The 20,037-nt window shown below is 36.3% G+C and overlaps 1 pseudogene; it reads left to right on the top strand.

Moving 5' to 3' along the window:
• The window catches only part of LOC125873800 (uncharacterized), a 180,470-nt pseudogene that overhangs the window by 22,571 nt on the left and 137,862 nt on the right, over positions 1–20,037 (top strand).

Raw genomic sequence — 20,037 nt, 5'->3', positions numbered from 1 at the left:
TGAGTTTGTTCTTGTAGCGAAGATTGGCTTACTATCTCTATTTCTTCATAACTTTCTCCTTGTTAGGACTCAATTTCTTCCTCTAATTTAGCTAGGACTGTAATTTCTAATTGAATAGCCTCAAGCTTATCCAGCAGTTTCATGATTTTGTTTTTGCTCTTCCATGCATTCAAATGTTTGTTCCGTGATTTTTAAATTAACTTTATTCATGATGTTCATACATTCCATAAATGATTCACATTGGGCGCCTCTAGTTTTACATTCTCCACTTCATCTCCCCTTCTAACATCAGAAATAACAGAAGAATCATAATAGGGGTTCGGGGGAAGGGAATAAGATTTAGGACAACCATTCGAATGATTATATTGACGACCATATATATGACACAAAGGACACTCGATATCCAAGTGGTGTCCATTCGTGTGAGGCACACCACCAGTTTTAAGTTAGGGTCATTTTGGTCTTTCCCCTATGAATTTGGTACTTAAAATACATCGTTTTACTTCGTCTAAGCATAATTAATCAGTCAAAAACTACCTAAAACATTCAGTCTTCTACAAATCACTATACTTAGAAAGAAAAGAAGAGAAATAGGCGACAACTTTCTCTCCAGAACAAGCAGATCTCTCCTTCAAGTTCAGCCACGAAATCTAGAGGATTTCTCCGTAGTTTCCTTCATCAGGTATTTGGGATTTCACTAGTGGGTTCCTTTAACCCATTAGGTCCCTAAAATTAAGTTAGTTCTTCAACTTCTCCATAAATTGTTCAGACCTAGGGTTCCTAAATCTTAGGGATTCACTGTAATTTAGCTGCTATAGTTTCTATGATATAAATTACATATTTATTGGAGAATTAGTATAGTCCCTGTTGACACCCAATTTTGGACCTCCACAATAGAGATTAATCACCGAGCTTCTTAAATTCCAAACGATTTGAAATAATTAGTTTTTATAAAGTTCAAAATATTTTTCAAGTTACTTTTAATTAATTTCATCATTTTTATAATTTTTAAGTAACATATATGTTTTATATAATTTTATATATATAATTAGTATATTTTATAAATATTTCAAAAATCACCTCAAAAAGATTTTAATTTTAGTATGTATTTTATTAAATTAGTTTAGTTTAAATTATGATTATAATTTTGAATCATTAGTTTACAATTAAGTTAATTATTTTATTTCTTTAAGATTAAGAAGCTCGTTAATTAATTAATATTAATTCGGTTTATTTAAGTTTTAGCGGAATTTGTTAATTTAACTTAATTTGGCTATTTCTTAAACTCCAAGATCTAACCCGTATTTGACCTCCCCTTAAACCCATTTGGAGACAAAACTTTAGGCCTTTTTCCTCTTTTCAGCAGCCCATTACCCTAATTCCTAGCCGACCCATTCCCAGCCCACCAACATACAATACAATCAACAGCACATATAGAAAACCCGACCCCTTTACTAACATCCTCTTCCTCCTTAACGCGTAAACCCGGAAACTCCAAGGAAAAATCATGTGATACTAAACCAACAGCCTTGCTCACTCGCGCGTAGCCCGCAATTCCTTTCCCTCTTTCCTCTCTCTTTTATCTTCTTCATACAGGAATAATCCAAGTGTTGCAATCTCGGAGATGGTTCGTCCTTGCTCTTCGATTCGGGCGACTCTCCTTTCAATTCTGTTAGGAATTGGTACTATTACAGCTCCTCATATCTTATCACTTCAGGAGAATTTGAAATTCTTCACCCATTTTCCCCCCTTTTCCAGCTTTAGATGTCCTCTTCCAAATCCCCTCTCCTTCTTCATTGTTGGGAGGTTAGAAAAAATTGTGGAAAATAGAGGTTGAAGAATGTATTTCACATATAGAGGCAATGGTTCACATACATAAAGAATACCCAGAATTAAAGTTTTTAAGGTAAAATAGACCCAAAAATTAACAAGTGAGGTATATAATACTCAAGTTGGTTTCTTGTTCAGACTCGACCCTCTTTCTATTTCTTGGAGTCGCACTTCGGCGGTGGAATCGTCTTCGTGATTAGATCGTTTTTCAGTTCACTACACCGGAAAAGGTAATATCCTTAGTCTTATATTTTGTTTCCTCTCCATTGATATGTGGTTGGCTTTGTTTCCGTTCTATTAGTCCTTCTCTTAAGGATCTCATGTGTTGATTAATGAATTGTTGTGTCTCTTGATATTGATGGAATACTATGAGTGTTGTATTCTGTATTTGTTGTTGGATTGCAGTAACAAGTTCTTATTTTTCTTAGCTTCTTTTGTTCATATTCTATTATATTTTTTGAGAAGATTGGTCTAAATTTAGGATGCAGTAGCTCATCTATTTAGTTGATTTCCATTCATTTTAAATTCTATATGGTTGGTATCATGTCAAAGGTTAGTATGCTATTGATGCTTGTTCTTAAAGGGTTGCCGGTTCTAGCCAATACCAACATTTAAATCATCAACATATGGATTATTGAAGCAATTTTTCTCTATAAATGGTTGCTCAAACTTAGTAATTACTTGGTATTTTCCTTTGTTTTTATTTGCATCAATTTGGCTTATCCTTGCAATCTAATTAGAAAGTGAAGTTTTTCTTGTTATTTAGTATTCAAATTTTTAGTTCTTGTTCAGTTAGTTTTCTCAATTTGCTCATTGCATCATTGGTTGTTAACTTTGATTACGTTTTGTTACTATTTTGGAGTCAAATGTATTGAATTAGTAGCAATCCGATTAGCTATTGGTATTTATCATGAGTAGTGGTTAAGTTTATCTATAATAGTGGTTGAAGCTTAATTACTTTTGCAACTTTTACATGAGTTTAGTCACTGGCACAATTATTGTTTTATATTCTTTCTCTTTGGATTTTCATTGTTTTGATTGAGGAGTAGTTTAGATGCATTGTTGCCATGTTTATTTTGGGTGTTAATTCCTATCTTTATTTTTTTTGTCTTATGTGAACTCATGTGGAGTCTAAATTGGACTCAAGTACCTTCCCATTCGCATTTCTAATGAGTCGTGGAGGCACAAGTCTTTCTTATCGAGCCAACCTTTAATATTTTTCGAAGAAAGGAAAGCTGAATGCAAGGGAAGAAAGCTGATATACAGGTTTCAGAAGAAAATAATGCAGAAAAATAGCCGATATACACTAGTATGCAACTATTGTATACACTGGTATACAGTCAGAAAACACAATATATGGGTCAAAACGTGATAATACAGGTTGAAAAGAGCGGAAATACAAAGTTCCCAATAAAAATACAGGTTTCGAAAAGCCCAAAATGGGTTGGATACAAGCCATACACAATAGTATACACCCTTTATACAGGAAAGTGGCCCAAGAGTCTTAAGGAAATTTTAGCAGCAGGTCCAGGCGAGAATTGGGCCCAAAGGCCCAATAAAATGAGTATCAACAACCTCTTTTGATTTAAAAGGGCCAAACCCATTATTTTGGCATTCCTCCTTTGTTAAACCTAGGATAGGTTGGGCAAAAGCCCAAATTTCCTTTATTATTCTCCTTTGTTATTATTTGTTTTGTATTAACTCTCTAACATTGTTTTCTTTTGGTTTTACTTAATTAAATCCCCAAGAATCATATTTCTCCTTTTATGTTGTTTAGAATTTTTAAGTTTTTATTTTAGTTATTTATTTATTTAGTTTCTTGTGGTTAAAAAATTTTTTTCTCAACAAATTGATTCTCTTTAAAATTTTATAATAAATCTTTTCTATATTTAGTCAATATTTTCAAGGTTGGTCAAAAGTTATTTTAGTCAAATCATTGGTCAACCGCAAGTTAGCGGATATTCCGGAGGGCCTAACACCTTCTCGGAATGTAAATTGAACCCCGAACCATCTTTGGATTTTAAATGACTTTTTCTGTTTTAAAGTCATTTGAATTTTTTAAGTTTTCTTAATTTATTTCAAAAATTAAGTGGCGACTCTCTTTTGAAAATCGATTTTTCTTCAAAACATAAGTTTAGTTAATTTTTCAAAACTAGTCCATTTTTGTTTTTTATTTTTTGATAAAAGAGAAATGACGACTCTACTGGGGATTTAAATAAGTTTTAACCATAAGGATTTGACTATTTGTACTTGTTATTAATTGTTTGTATGTTTTACTTGTTAAATTGCTATAAATTGTCATTGCATTCATGACATTTTCCAATATGTATGTATAGTATATTAAAGAACGATTTTACAAAACCATAGCCAAGCTTTCTTATACTCAACCCTTTTCCGAAATGATTGGCTATTTATTGGTTCATCATGCATCCAATGGTTGTCGAGAGTTCCAGCCTAAGTTGTCCGCTTGGGTTCTCGGTCTTTCAAACGCCACTCTTAGTCAACTAGCATAGAGCGAAACCAAATCCCAAATTTAACGCATTTTGAACTAAGTCGACGCAACACCCAAGGCTTTTAGAGGCCCACTTTGTGTCTATTTGGCCCATTGGTTAATAAAAGACAATCATACTTATGTATTTAAATTTGAAGGATGTATATATCATTTGGCAAAACATTGTTTCTTGGGTTGGGAGTTAATAGGTTGTTCGAGTCGAAGAAGGATCAAGTTACCATTTCAACCAAAAGCGTGGACATTCGGAGATGACAGGAAATCAAAAAGAAGAATCGTCCATGGAAGCATTATTTAGGATTGTACCCCTACGTGGGATTGATTATTTGTATCCATTTTCCCTATTATATATGATACCCTTTCAGTTTTATTCATAAAATTTGTGTAAATTTAGATTTCGAGGCAATGGAATGTTTCAAACGATGTTATACATCCTTCAAATTGTTAGGCATACCCTTGGCACAAAAGGGTCACATATTTGCTTAGAACGAGCAATATTTGTTTATGTTTTTATAACTGTTTGTGTGAATAAGTTGCTTTATTTGAAGATGTTCTAGCCTACTCGTCTTTGAATTTTTCTAGAACCCTTTAAGCATAAATATCAACTCACTATCGAAAGTGCATCCAAATAATCTTTGAGTATTTAGTTTTCCAATAAAATTGGAACTTCATTTTTCAAATCTTACTCTCTCATATCAAAAAGAAATTCGTCATCTCAAATCGAAAGAGATTCAAGTGGGTCGAACTACATAAGACCTAACTTCTCCTCTAAGAGATACGTAGGCAGCCTTTCAAGGCTCGGTCCACATTTTTAAAAAATTCAATCTTTTTCAACTCTTACAAAGAAATTAGAGTTACATGTCAATCAAAAATCAGAAGTATGACAATGAAAGTTACAATTGATTTTGTCTCGAATTAAGTCAATATTTAGTCATCTTTCTATATCCGTGGGATAGTTTATCTTCAAGTGAAACGACTCTTATGTGTTTACAGTCATGTGTGTGATATTTTGTATTATTTATCATCTACACAAACTAACATGTTTGTCTTTTGAGTTATTTTTCTTTGTCAGGTACTCAAAACTGATCTGTGTTGAGAAAATGGCAGAACATCCATACTTCACGAGGTCTAAAGATCCCAAAAATTCCTTCTCTGACCAGAGTTTGTCAAAAGGCAAAGAAAAAATTGTTGACAATGTTGAAGACACTGGTTTGACCAAAATTACTGTGAATGGCCCTATCATTGCCGAACAGAACAAGTTGATTGCACAATTGTTCCAATATATTGCTGAAATGAGGGCTGAAATGGATAAAACCCGAGATTTGACGAACTTGGCTATCATTGCCAACACTCCTACTCCAGACAATGGAAGACCTCCACTCCATTTTCCTACTTCGAATCCAATATCCGAGTTTTTTCCAAACAATTCATCCACCTCTAAGATTCTAAAACCTCCCATCATCAACCTAACTACCCCTAATCCACATCATGTTAGCACCTCACATCAAATGTCACCTACTCCTCAGATTCCAAATACCAATAATTTCCAAAATTTTCCTCCGGTCCATCAAATCCCTACTCAAATTGTCCAAAACCTACCTACCACTCGACCCATACTTCTAAAAACCGCATTTCATCTTCCAATATTGCCTAAATTGTATCCTCCCTTTACCACACATTTTGTACTCGATCATAATGAGAAGAAGGAGAAAGAGTGGAAGATCATAAGAGGAAAGACTGAGCAAAGCATCAGAAAGGAAGTTACGAATGCAATAAAGGACTTTCAATACACCACAAACATTGTGGGGTTGAATTATGAAGATTTGTGCATTCATCAACATTTGGAGCTTCCCGAAGGTTTTAAAGTACCAAAATTTGACACTTTTAGTGGAGTTGAGAATCCTTTGACTCATTTAAGGGCTTATTGTGATCAACTTATTGGAGTTGGAAAAAATGAAGCATTGTTGATGCAACTTTTCAGTCGAAGTTTAAATGGAGAAGCTCTAGAGTGGTTTACATCACAAGAATTAAAACAATGGCCGAGTTGGAATGCACTCGCAAAGGATTTCATTGAAAGATTTGGACATAGCATAGAAGTTACCCCTGATCGCTACTATTTGGAGAAGACCAAACAGAAGTCTACAGAAAACTATCGAGAGTACGCTCTTCGTTGGAGAAAAGAGGCTGCAGGAGTTCAGCCTCCTATGTCTGAATGTGAAATCACTGAAATTTTTATTCAAACTCAAAAGCTCGAGTACTATGAAAGAGTGTTGTGTATGATAGGACAAAAATTTATTGAGATTGTCAAGGTGGGAGAAACTTTGGAAGATGGTTTCAAGACTGGAAAAGTCACAAACCTTATTGCATTACGAGTTAATAGAAAAGCTACTAGAATTAGTGATATGGTTATATCAACGGGAAAAGAAGAAGAGGTATCTGTTGTCATAGCTACCCATATGTGGTCGACTTCACAAAGAAAATATCGAAACCACAATGTCAATCAGAAAAAATCCCCCCGCCTAAACTTTAGGAAGGCTCCTAAAGTGTTTACACCATTAAGGGAATCTCAAACTCAACTTTATGAAAGGTTGAAAGCAACGGGTATACTCCATCCCATAGAAGGAAGACCAACCAGTCCTTTAGGAAATTTTTATAGAGCTGACCACAGATGTGCTTATCATTCAGGAGTTGTTAGACACGATACAAAGAATTGTTCGACCTTAAAGCACAAGATTCAAAACATGATCAACAACAATTTGATCAATATTGAGGAAACCACCTCAAGGGATAATGTATTGGATGCGTAAGAGTAAGTGCAAGACATTTCTGAACACAGTCATTTGAAGATATTCATCATCAAAGGTTGAAAAGAAGTATGCCCAGTATTGGCCAGAATTTTGCATATGAAGTTATTGTTATCTTTTTTTTGAAAATGCATTTAGTATCTTTCTTTCGATTCTATCACACTTTTCGTTGTATTGAACTACGTCTGACTGAAATTCTCAAAAATGAGATACGTAGGCGGTCTATGTTGGCCTCGGTCACTCCTTTATCCCTTTTAATATCTCTTTTTACTTGAACTACGTTCGACCTGAATTCTCAAGAATGAGATACGTAGGCGGCCTATGTCGTCCTCAGTCATTTACTTGTTTAATTTCTTATTTTTGTTAATCCTCGAGAAGGGGAACTACGTTTGACCTGATTACTGCCTCAACAGGATACATAGACGCCACAACGGTTCAGTCATATCCCATAAGATTTCTATTTTACTTTACTATAGAAACTGGAACAGAATGTTTGAGATGGACTAAAAATTTCTCAAGAAGAGGATCTCTACAACAAGTCAAGGCTGAAGATACATTGGGTATTGCAACTGGGACAGAATTTTTGAGACCCCTACGAGTCATATATCAACAGTTCGAGATACCCCAAGACATCTAACCGAGACAAAAAATTTTGAGGATGACCTCAAAAATTCCTTTAAGCATCACTAGAAGTTTGTAGTAAATTTTGAATATTTCAAAAATATTAGAATTTTAAAACTAACTTCAAATGACCTCTGGCATCGTTCAAGTTCATCGTCAACTACAACAATCTCCAACACCTTTGAATTTCAGAGTCAACTGAAAAAGCTTTCAATTATAGCATATTTCGGGAGGATCGTGTCTGAAATTTTCCAAGCTTTAAGGATTTTTGAATTCTACAGAATAAGCTATCGGATACACTGAAGTTTTGAACCAAGGACGTTCATTTAAGTTATGCATGACATGACATTTGACAGTGACCTTTCCTAAGTTGATTTTTGAATTTTTTTTAGGCTTCTAATATGCCATACATTTCGTGTAATTTCATCTTATGTCTATCTAGAAACAAGAGATCAGAGTGATCAACTGAAGATAGCAAGACAAGGAGCAAGTGATTGAAGAACTCAATGGAACGTCAACATCATCCTACCAATGAAGCATCATCATCCTATCAATAAAGCATCATCATCAACATAACACTGACAAGAAAGTCATCATCATTATAGCATCATATCAAGTCATCATCTACTGCGTCATAACTGATGAAGGTTAATGTCAAAACATTTATAGAAAAAAGAATATTTGCTGAATGTGATAAAATGTATCACTTGTCTATTTAAATTACAGTTTCTGCTAATAAGTTTATTTCATTCCTTGTCGAGAGCATCCAAGAGGATGAATTCTCAAATCAAACCACAGGTGAAGACAACATCAAAAAAGATGCATCACAACGTAGGACTTTTTCGTAGCGCGAGCTGAGAAACGAATGTGATCGAGCCTCTAACTCATTACAGTTAGACTATTATCGAGTCATCCATCTCATTACAATTGAATAACATCGAGCCACCCACCTCGTTATAGTTGGATAATCGTTGAGCAATCTAGCTCATTGAAGAGATCACCAGAGTTTGCCATGCAAAAAACAAGCAATGACATCTCCAAATCCTCAGCAAATCATGAGTTGTAATGGACATACTTTGTTCAAAAGCAGTATCCATTATCTTTTACTCTCAATACTTCTTTATTTTGTCATCTAGTTGAAAAATATGTTTATGTCTATCCATTAAGACATACTCATTTGTTATATGAATGATCTTTCTTTATATTTTTTACTCAAACCGCTAGCTAAAGCGGTACTATGTCTACTAATTATTTACTTTGAGTGTGCAGACATATGCTGAACATACTTATGTTATATCTTTCACAACAAGAGTAATAAAAAAGCATCGTAAGAGATGCTACCACTTTTTCCAATTACAGTTTCTACTAACAAGTTTGTTTCTGTCTTTTTCGAGAGCATCCAAGAGGATAAATTCTCAACCACAGGTGCATATGAAATCAACAAGGATGCAACACAGCGTGGAATTTTTTCTTAGCAGCAAACTGGGACATAGTCTGAAGAGGAGTGTCAAACTCTTAGGACGCGAGTTGAGAAGTAACTTCCACCACAATCAAACCACACCCCTATCAGAAGGCATGTGGTTTATTTTTTGGGTTTTTCGTTTTTAGTTTCGCATCCGAAAAATTTCTATTTTCACCGGAAGAAAATTTCCAATTCGAGTGGCAATATACCAAGTGCTTTGGAAATTATGTCCGCGTAAGTTCTTACTTATGGATGTGAAGAGCTCCGCATTCATGACTAAGAGGTTGTAAGCCTCTTTTTCATACTCGACTTATTTGTCACTCTTCCAGAACCAAAGGTTATCTTGCATGCTAGATTTCCTTTTCAACCGATCGAGTCGAACTACAAGCAGCCTGATTCCTAAGCTTTAAGGAGATGTAGGCTGGCTCAATGTTGAAAACTCAGATGTATTCCAAAATTCGCTCTTAAATCTTCATCCAGAGCATTCTGATTTCTTCATAATTTGATATCAGGATAGCTTTTGAATTCTTTCAAAATCGTGCGTCGAATCAAGCGTATCGAACTACAAGTGGCCTACATTCTCATATAGCCTGAGATATGTAGGAAGCCCATTTTCGTGGTTCGGCCATAATTCTTAAAGTCCGTACCAAAAGCTCTTTTTTAAAAGTTGAAATGTGGTCGGTGAAAATTGGATTTGTCAATTTCATTTGCCTCAGATTTCTTTCATCAATCCAAGTCAAACGAGGGATAGTTGTTGACACCCAATTTTGGACCTCCAAAACATAGATTAATCACCGAGCTTCTTAAATTCCAAACGATTTGAAATAATTAGTTTTTATAAAGTTCAAAATATTTTTCAAGTTACTTTTAATTAATTTCATCATTTTTATAATTTTTAAGTAACATATATGTTTTATATAATTTTATATATATAATTAGTATATTTTATAAACATTTCAAAAATTATCTCAAAAAGATTTTAATTTTAGTAAGTATTTTATTAAATTAGTTTAGTTTAAATTATGGTTATAATTTTGAATCATTAGTTTATAATTAAGTTAATTATTTTTTTTTGTTAAGATTAAGAAGTTCGTTAATTAATTAATACTAATTCATTTTATTTAGGTTCTAGCCAAATTTGTTAATTTAACTCAATTTGGTTATTTCTTAAACTCCAAGATCTAACCCATCTTTGACCTCCCCTTAAACCCATTTGGAGACCAAATTTTAGGCCTTTTTCCTCTTTTCAGCAGCCCATTCCCCTAATTCCTAGCCAACCCATTCCCAGCCCAACAACATAAAATACACTCAACAACACATACATAAAACCTGACCTCTGTACTCGCGTCCTCTTCCTCCTTAATGCGTAAACCCAGAAACTCCAAGGAAAAATCGTGAAACTAAACCAGCAGCTCTGCTAACTCGCGCGTAGCCCGCGATTCCTCTCTCTCTTTACTCTCTCCTTTATCTTCTTCGTACGAGAATAATCCAGGTGTTGCAATCTCAGAGGTGGTTCGTCCTTGCTCTTAGAATTGGACGACTCTCTTTTCAATTCCGTTAGGAATTGGTACTATTATATCTCCTCAGACCTTATCCGTTTAGGAGAATTCTAATCTCAAATTCAAAATTCTTCACTCATTCCCCCCACCCCTCTTTTCCAGCCTTAGATGCCCTCTATAAAAGCCCTTATCCTTCTTCATTGTTGGGAGGTTGGAAAAAATTGGGGAAAATAGAGGTTGAAGATTATATTTCACATATAGAGACAAGGTTCACATACATAAAGAATACCCAGAATGCAAAGCTTTTAAGGTAAAAAAGACCCAAAAATTGACTACTGAGGTAGAGAATACTTAAGTCGGCTTCTTGTTCAGACTTGACCCTCTTTTTGTTCCCATAGTAGCACTTCGATGGTGGAATCGTATTCGTGATTAGCTCATTTTTCAGTTCGCTGCACCAGAAAAGGTAATATCCTTAGTCTTATATTTTGTTTCATCTCTATTGATAGGTGGTTGGCTCTGTTTCCGTTCTATTAGTCCTTCTCTTTAGGATTTCATGTGATGATTAATGAATTGTTATGTCTCTTGATATTGCTAGAATGCTATGAGTGTTGTATTATGTATTTGTTGTTGGATTGCAGTAACAAGTTCTTATTTTTCTTAGTTTCTTTTGCTCATATTCTAATATATTTTCCGAGAAGATTGGTCTAAATTTGGGATGCAGCAGTTCATATATTTAGTTGATTTCCATTCATTTTAAATTCTATATGGTTTGTATCCTGTGAAAGGTTAGTATGCTATTGGTGCTTGTTCTTAAAGGGCTGCCGTTTCTAGCCAATACTAGCATTTAAATCATCAACAGATGGATTGTTGAAGCAGTTTTTCTCTGTAAATGGTTGCTCAAACTTAGTAATTACCTGGTCTTTTCCTTTGTTTTTATTTGCATCAATTTGGCTTATCCTTGCAATCTAATTAGAAAGTGAAGTTTTGCTTGTTATTTAGTATTCAAATTTTCAGTTCTTCTTTAGTTAGTTTTCTCAATTTGCTCACTACATCAATGGTTGTTAACTTTGATTACATTTTGTTACTATTTTGGAGTGAGATGTGTTGAATTAGTAGCAATCCGATTAGTTATTGGTGTTTATCATGAGTAGTGGTTAAATTTATCTAGAATAGTAGTTTAACCTTAATTACTTTTGCTACTTTTACATGAGTTTAGTCATTGGTACAATTGTTGTTTTATATTCTTTCTCCTTGGATTTTCATTGTTTTGATTGAGGAATAATTTAGATGCATTGTTGCCATATTTATTTTTGGTGCTAATTCGTATCTTTATTTTTTTTTGTATCATGTGAACTCATGTGGAGTCTAAATTTGACTCAAGTACCTTCCCATTTGCATTTTTAATGAGCCGTGGAGGCTCACGTCCTTCTTATCGAGTCAACCTTTTATTTTTTGAAGAAAGGAAAGCTGAATGAAGGGGAAGAAAGTTGATATACAGGTTTCAGAAGAAAATAATACAGAAAAATGGCTGATATACAATGTTATACAGTTATTGTATACATTGGTATACAGTCGTAAAATACAGTTTATGGGTCAAAACGTGAAAATACAGGTTGAAAAGGGCGAAAATACAAAGTTCCAATAAAATACATGTTTTAGAAAGCCCAAAATGGGTTTGATACAAGTCATATACAATAGTATACACTCGATGTACGCAGGATATACAGCGAACTGGGCCAAGAGCCTTAAGGAAATTTCAACAACAGGTCCAGGCGAGAATGGGACCCAAAGGCCCAATAAAATGAGTATCAGCAACCCTTTTTGATTTAAATGGACCAAACCCATTATTTTGACATTCCTTCTTTGTTTCACCTAGGACAGGTTGGGCAAAAGCCCAAATTTCCTTTATTATTCTCCTTTGTTATTATTTGTTTTGTATTAACTCTCTAACATTGTTTTCTTTTGGTTTGACTTTATTAAATCCCCAAGAATCGTATTTCTCCTTTTATGTTGTTTAGAATGTTTAAGTTCTTATTTTAGTAATTTATTTATTTAGTTGCTTGTGGTTAAAGAATTATTTTCTCAACGAAATGATTCTCTTTAAATTTTTATAATAAATCTTTTCTATACTAAGTCAATATTTTCAAAGTTGGTCAAAAGTCATTTTTGTCAAATCGTTGGTCAACCGCAAGATAGCGGACATTCTGAGGCCCTAACACTTTTTCGAAATGCAAATTAAACCCCGAACCCTCTTTGAATTTCAAATGATTTTTTCTGTTTTAAAGTCATTTGAATTTTATAAGTTTTCTTAATTTCTTTCAAAAATTAAGTGGCGACTCTCTTTTGAAAATTGATTTTTCTTCAAAACATAAGTTTAGTTGTTCAAAACTAGTCCATTTTTATTTTTTTTATAAAACAGTCCCATTTATAAAACTCAGAAACCCTAGCTTGTGTTAATTATCTGTATTTCATGAATTATACTTTATGGGCAAATTAGTTAGAAATCATGCTTCAGAATTCAAATGTCATATATTTCACCATATGTATGATGCATTCTCAGATACTTACCAGTATTTTGAGCTATACAGTATTACAGTTGCATTTTTAGCTTTATAATTGGTTGGGATTAAACTTAGCACCGAGTGGACAGAGGGATAAAGGCTCACCCATCAATTTAGGTTGAGACCTTTAGTAGCAAATGCCTGAGTCCTAGAACTATGGCACTGCTGTAGGTTCTGAAGGGGTCACTGATATACCGTGAATTTATGGTATTTTTAATACATTTCACTTAGGAGTTGTGTGTGTCTAGAGCCATTTTGTATTGGTACTAATGTGTTTTTATATTGTTTGCAGGAAAAAATTTCGAACGTGGAAGTTGAGAGACACAGCTGAAGAATGTTGCAGAAAAGGGCATCTACGGACGTGACCTACAGACCGTAGGTCCAGTCATGGTCCGTAGGTGGTAGGCGTAGATGGACAGGCATGGCTTGAAGGAAAATAGGGAATTTTTGACCAAGTGTGGAGCCACAATTACAAACAACGGACCATAGGTCGACCTACGAGCCATCCTGCAGGTCTGTCAAATGATTCAGAGAAAGGGGTTCCAGTACCTGATTTTGAAAGTTTAAGTATGGAGCTACGGAGGACGATCCACGGACCGTGGATCAAGTCATGGTTCGTCCTGCTGATCCGTCAATGGTTACTGAGAGTTGGAGATTTTGAGGTTTGGAAGAATGCTTAAGTCCCAAACCACGAAAGGGACCTACAGATCGTAGCTCAGTCAACGGTTCATAGGTCAGTGTCGTGGATCAAAACCGCGTCTAGAAACTTTATTTCCTTATTTCATTTCCTTTTTGTTTAGGACTATGTTTTCTATAAATAGGGTATGTAAACCTCATTTTTAGGGGTGAGAGATTATTTTTTGTTCTAGTTTTTGGCTTGGGAGATTAATTTTGCAACTTGAGTAATTCTTGATTTCCTAAGTTTGTTTTGAAGATTTTAACTTGGCAATTCAAGTTGGGTTTTTGGATTTCTTCTACTCTAATAGTAAGTTCATGGATTCTTCTTATACAACTATGAATTGTGTTCTTTCTAGTATGGGTAACTAAATCCACAACTAGGGTTGTGGGAACAATGAGCGATTAACAAAGTATGAATAGTAACTAAGTAATTCTTGAATAGTGTTGTTGCATGCATTGATAATTCTTTCGTTTAGAAGTCTTTTTAACGGTTTCAAACGTTAGAACTCACCTTGTTGCTACTTGCCGGACCAAGGAGGTAGTTAATAAGAAAAGAATAATCAACATAGATTTAGTGTGATACTCTCTAATAGTCTAATGTCAATTGGTGTGTGGGTGAAAACTAAGACATACATTGATGTGATGTCTAATATGAGGTAAAGGTAAGGGTTATTAAATTATACATACGTAACCGGACCAAGGCGCGGGGTGAAATTCTCTATTTGCTGGACCAAGGATTTAGGGATACATAACTTACCACTTTGCATATAATACACTAGGAAATGATTGTTATTGCTAGGATTACTGCAGTATAAACTTATGGGGAACACATACACCCTAGTTACTTTCTCTCATTGATAACAACTAAAGCTTGAATCTTGCTCACTTGCTCTCTAAACAACCATTAGTTATTTGTTACACACCCCCCCCCCCCCCGTCTTTACTTACTTGTCTTGGAAATACGTTGACTAAATGAATATAACTGTAAGTAAAAGTTAAGTCTAAACCATATTCCTCGTGGGATCAACCCCAACCTACAAGTTGGGTTCTTTACTTGATAATGATCACTTATACTTCTTTAGGGAGGTGTAATTTGAGCATCAAATTTTTGCACCCCTGCTAGGGAATAAGGCTTTTAGATTAAGTTTAACTACATTATTGAAATTTAGTCAAGTATTTCCTAATTTTATGCTTTCTTTTGTTTTTGTTTTCTTTAGGTTTCTGCTCTAGTGTATGCCAAGTACACAGAGTCGAGGCGAACAACTGACCCCATATGATCCAGAGTTGAGCAAAACTTTAAGAAAGACGAATAATCAAGAGGTCCATGATAACCCAGTCATAGAGGAGCTTGAGGACCAAGTGAATAATGAGAATGCTTAGGTTCAGAATGATAATCTACTTGGAGACGCATTGAAGATGCAAGCTCCACCTGAACCAAGAGTGAGTGATAATTACAGGGTCAATTTCAATACCGTCGAATCCGAAGGGACTATTGTTCTACCTCTTCTACCTCTGGGGCATACATTTGTGGTTACTAGCAGTCAGATGCAGATGCTTACAGCGAGGGGTTGTTTCGCTGGTTTGGCATCGGAGGATCCACATGGCCAAGTTGAGGAGTGTTTGCAAGAGTTGCGTGGGTCAACCAGAATTGGATATGGATGTCATTAGGTTGAGAGTATTCCCTCTATCATTGATCGGTGATGCTACTATGTGGTTTACTGAGCTCCCATATAACTCGATTCACACATTGGATCAATTGCATAGGGGTGTTCATGGCAAAGTACTTCCCAGTGTCAAAGAAGTCGAACCATAAAGATAAACTCAAGAACTTTGTGGCACTACCTAGAGAGTCTGTGAGTAGTTCATGGGATAGGTTCACTGCATTCATAAGAGGTGTTCTGAATCACCGCATTAATGATGAGTCGTTGAAGGAATACTTCTACAAAGGTCAGAATGATAATGGTAAGGCTGTGCTTGATACTATTGCAGGAGGATCATATGGTGAGTGACCTTTTGAGGAGACCGCTGAGAAATTGGAGAAGATTTCCCAAAACAATAAAGCATGGAGCACTCGAAAGTCAAACACTAGAAGAAGCACTTTTGTAGTTCAATCTGCAACTAATCAATCTGCCGATGCCATTCGCGGAGAGATGGCTCAGATGAGGACAGAACTTGGGTTGGTGTTAAAGCATGTGAGTGTAGGTGCGAAAAAGGTAAATGCGGTAAATTATTTGACTAGGACTCCACCACCATTCCCATAGAGGTTGGTGAAGAAGGGCGAAGAAGGGAAATACCGTAGGTTTATTACTATATTGAAACAGCTTTCCATCACTGTTCCGTTGATAAAAGCTTTGGAGCAAATGCCTGGGTATGCAAAGTTCATGAAAGATTTGGTGACTAAGAAGAGGTCTGTGAGTTTTGAAGATGATGATAGGTTGAAACATTGTAGTGTTATTGCTACAAGGTCACTTGTACAGAAGAAAGAGGATCCTGGTGCCTTCACTATTCCATGTACCATCGGGTTGTTGCATTTTTCTAAGGCATTGTGTGATTTGGGTGCTAGCATTAATTTGATGCCATTGTCAATTTACAAGAAGTTAGGTTTAGGGGCTCCAAAACATATTGCGATGCGATTACTCATGGCCGATATAACTGTGAAGAGGCCCGTTGGTGTTCTCCAAGATGTGCTTGTGAAAGTGGAGTCGTTTATTTTTCCGGCGGATTTTGTGATACTTGACTGTGAGGTCGATTTTGAGGTCCCCATCATCTTAGGGAGACCATTCCTTGCTACTGGGCACGCCTTGGTTGATATGGAGAAAGGGCAGATGAAGTTTCGACTAAATAATGAAGACGTAACTTTCAATATTTGTAGGTCCATGAAGAAGGAAAGTGATCTCAAGTTAGTGTCTGTGGTAAATCATAATGTGGGTCAAGGTTCTGATGTGTCTATTAAAGAGCGGTTGGGTTTTAATACACTTGCAACGGTTATGATGAATTTTGAGGGTGATGGTATTGAAGACTAAGATGAGTTGGTTGACGCACTTGATAGGTTCGAATTCCATTCCAAACCGAAGAAATTAGAGTTAGATATGAAGAATCAAAACTCTCCAGCTGCAAAACCGTGTGTTGAAAAGGCTCCAAAATTAGAGCTAAAGGCTCTACCATCACATCTGAGGTATGTATTCCTAGGGGGAGATGATACTTTACCGATCATCATTGCAGCCGATTTGAATGTGGAACCTGTTAAGGCTTTGGTTTCTGTGTTAAAGAGGTTCAAGAGGGCTATTGGGTGGACTATTACAGACATTATTGGGATTCATCCTGGCATTTGTTCTCATAAAATCCAACTCATGCCGGATCACAAGCCTAGTATTGAACACAAAAGATGATTAATCAGCCTATGCAAGAGGTAGTGAAAAAGCAAGTGGTTGGATACTGGAGTTATTTATCCCATTGCAGATAGTAGTTGGGTTTGTCCTATTCAGTGTGTTCCCAAGAAAAGTGGGTGATTGTGGTACCTAATGCAAGAAATCAGCTTGTTTCGATGTGGCCCGTGACCAAATGGAGAGTTTACATGGACTACCAGAAATTGAATGCTTGGATAAAAAAAGACCACTTCCCTATGTCGTTCATGGATCTGATGTTGGACTGCCTTATTGGTAAGGGTTGATATTGTTTTCTTGATGGTTATTCGGGCTACAATCAAATCTCCATAGCTCCGTAAGACCAAGAGAAGACCACATTCACTTGCCCTTATAGGACTTTCGCCTTCAAATAGATGCCATTTGGGTTGTGTAATGCTCCAGCGACCTTCCAGCGTTGCATGATGTCAATATTTTCTGATATGGTGGAGGACACTATTGAGGAATTTATGGATGATTTCTCTGTGGTAGGTGACTCATTTGATGGTTGTTTGGATCATTTGGCCGAGGTACTAAAACGGTGTGAAGAGTGCAATTTTGTGCTCAATTGGGAAAAGTACCACTTCATGGTGAAAGAAGGGATAGTTTTGGGTCATCAGATTTTTGAGAAGGGTATTGAGGTTGATAGAGCGAAAGTAAAGGTAATAGAAAAGCTTCCGCCACCTATTTCTGTTAAAGGTGTTAGAAGTTTTCTTGGGCATGCAGGTTTCTATAGGAGGTTCATTAAGGATTTCTCCAAGATTGCACACCCATTGTTCAAATTGCTTGAAAAGGAGTGTAAGTTTGAGTTTGATGATGCTTGTCTGAGAGCATTTGGAGAGTTAAAGGAAAAGTTAGTTTCTGTACCTATCATTATTTCACCGGATTGGGGGCAACCATTTGAAGTATTGTGTGATGCGAGTGGAGTAGCGCTTGGTGTGGTATTGGGACAGAGGCTAAAGAAGATTCTTCATCCTATTTACTATACAAGCAAAGCTCTAAATGTGGCTCAAAAGAACTATACAGTGACTGAACAGGAACTCTTTGGGGTGGTTTTCGCTTTTGAGAAATTTCGATCCTACTTGCTTAGTACTAAGGTCATAGTGCACACTGATCATTCTGCATTGGGGTATTTGATGGCTAAGAAGGATGCATAACGGAGGATGATCAGATGGGTATTATTGCTGCAAGAGTTTGGCTTTGAGGTGAAAGACAGAAAGGGGAAAGAAAATCAGGTTGCCGATCACTTGTCCAGATTAGAGGAAGAGGCTATGATCAAACTAGGAGATGGGGCTGAAATTGATGATGTTTTTCTAGACGAACATGTATTGGTTGCTTCTCATGATCTAATTCCTTGGTTCACAGACTTTGCTAACTACTTGGCAAGTGATCAGGTTCCATCAGATTTGTCTTTTCACCAGTGGAAGAAGTTTCTGCATGATGTGAAAAATTTCTTTTGTGATGAGCCTTATTTGTTCCTCATTTGTGCTTATGGTATTATTCACCGTTGTGTGCCTGAGGTTGAAATGTTGAGTATACTAGAGTTGTTTCATTCATCGCCTATTGGTGGGCATCATAGTGGTATTCGGACTACGCATAAGATTTTGCAGTCTGGGTATTATTGGCCTACCATCCACCAAGATGCTTATGATTTCACCAAGTCTTGTGATCGTTGCCACAGAGAAGGAGGAATTTCAAAGAGGCAAGAGCTACCTATGAATCCGATCTTGGTAATTGAGTTGTTTGATGTTTGGGGCATTGATTTTATGGGTCCATTTGTGAGTTCACATGGGATGAAGTATACTCTTGTTGCGGTTGATTATGTGTCAAAGTCTGTGGAAGCAATTGCACTTTCCAACAATGAAGGTAAAAGTGTCACCGCATTCCTAAAAATGAATATCTTCTCCAGATTTGGTATACCTAGGGGGAATATCAGCGATGGAGGTTCCCACTTCTGTAATAAGTTGTTCAAGGTGCTACTTGAGAAACATGGCGTCTGCCACAATGTTGCCACTCCTTACCATCCGCAGTCTAGTGGGCAAGTTGAAGTGTCCAACAGAGAAATCAAGCAAATTCTTGCTAAGACTGTGAATGCAAATAGAACTGATTGGTCAAGGAGGCTTGATAATGCTCTATGGGCATATCGCACCACATTCAAGAATCCTATAGGTATGTCCCCCTACCAACTTGTATATGGGAAGTCTTGCCATTTGCCGGTAGAGCTAGAGCATAAGGCTATGTGGGCACTAAAGAAGTTGAATTTGGATTGGTGCGCCGTATCGAATCAGAGAGTAAGTGACTTAAATGAGCTTGATGAGTTTTGCCTAAGAGCTTATGAAAGTTCAGCCTTGTACAAGAGAAGATGAAAAAGTATCATGATTAAAAGATCGAAAAGCGTGAATTTGTTATGGGCAATCTGGTGCTTCTATTCAACTATAGGTTGCGCTTGTTTCCTGGCAAGCTCAAGTCCAAATGGACTGGGCAATTCATAGTCACTTAAGTGTTCCCACATAGAGCAGTCGAGCTCGAGAACAATGAGGGAACAAGGTTCAAGGTAAACGGGCAAAGGATCAAGGTCTACATGGGCAAAGAGGAGAATGTGCAAGAGGTGGTTGAGGCCTACTATCTTGATGAAATCTGAGCAATCAAGAGGCTAGCGTCGTGCCGGGACA

The sequence above is a fragment of the Solanum stenotomum genome, chromosome 8, assembly GCF_019186545.1.
Source record: "Solanum stenotomum isolate F172 chromosome 8, ASM1918654v1, whole genome shotgun sequence".
NCBI classification, from domain to species: Eukaryota; Viridiplantae; Streptophyta; class Magnoliopsida; order Solanales; family Solanaceae; genus Solanum; species Solanum stenotomum.
The sequence above is the reverse complement of the archived record's forward strand: the minus strand, read 5'-3'. Positions and strand labels throughout refer to the sequence as shown.